At 36.4% G+C, this 538-nt stretch overlaps 1 long non-coding RNA gene across 1 annotated transcript; it reads left to right on the top strand.

Moving 5' to 3' along the window:
• Nucleotides 1-437, top strand: LOC109343803. Its single transcript, XR_002107260.1, has 2 exons — nucleotides 1-292; nucleotides 359-437. It is a non-coding gene; the product is annotated as an uncharacterized LOC109343803 (long non-coding RNA).

The raw sequence follows: 538 nt of genomic DNA, 5'->3' as shown, positions 1-538 counted from the left end.
CGCCTACCCGATTTCTTTTCATTTGTGTGTTTATTGTTGATGCTTTGTTGCAATTCAGATTTATGCCCTTTTGGCATTTTTGAAACCAAATATTTTGTGCATGCCCAGTTTCTGCATTAGTTTTGCCTTATTTTCTACTTCTTCTCTGATTGCAGGATTTGCTTTGCAGTTTCTTCAGCATAATAGGGTATGCCTTCTGAATCAAGTGCTTTTTTTAGAATGTATGGCGTGACTGATAGACTTTCATTTTGATTCAGGGATCCATCGAAAGGTTTCTTTTGTTATGCTCAAGGTTATAGCTCACATTTCTTTTGTTATGCTCAAGGTTATAGCTCACATTTCTTTTGTTATGCTCAAGGTTATAGCTCACATTTCTTTTATGTGGCGTCTTTCCTATGGACCACAACAATTGCTTTTACTCTTCATCGTACTGTTGTTAGGCACAAAACAGATGTTGAAGATTTGGAAGCCATGTTTCACCTATATGTCTGGGATATGTGTTTATGGATGACTCAGCATTTAACATTCCAACTTAAGA

This window comes from Lupinus angustifolius, chromosome LG03 (genome assembly GCF_001865875.1).
Source record: "Lupinus angustifolius cultivar Tanjil chromosome LG03, LupAngTanjil_v1.0, whole genome shotgun sequence".
Classification (NCBI taxonomy): Eukaryota; Viridiplantae; Streptophyta; class Magnoliopsida; order Fabales; family Fabaceae; genus Lupinus; species Lupinus angustifolius.
Note: the sequence above shows the minus strand (reverse complement) of the source record. Positions and strands in the feature narration are given on the sequence as shown.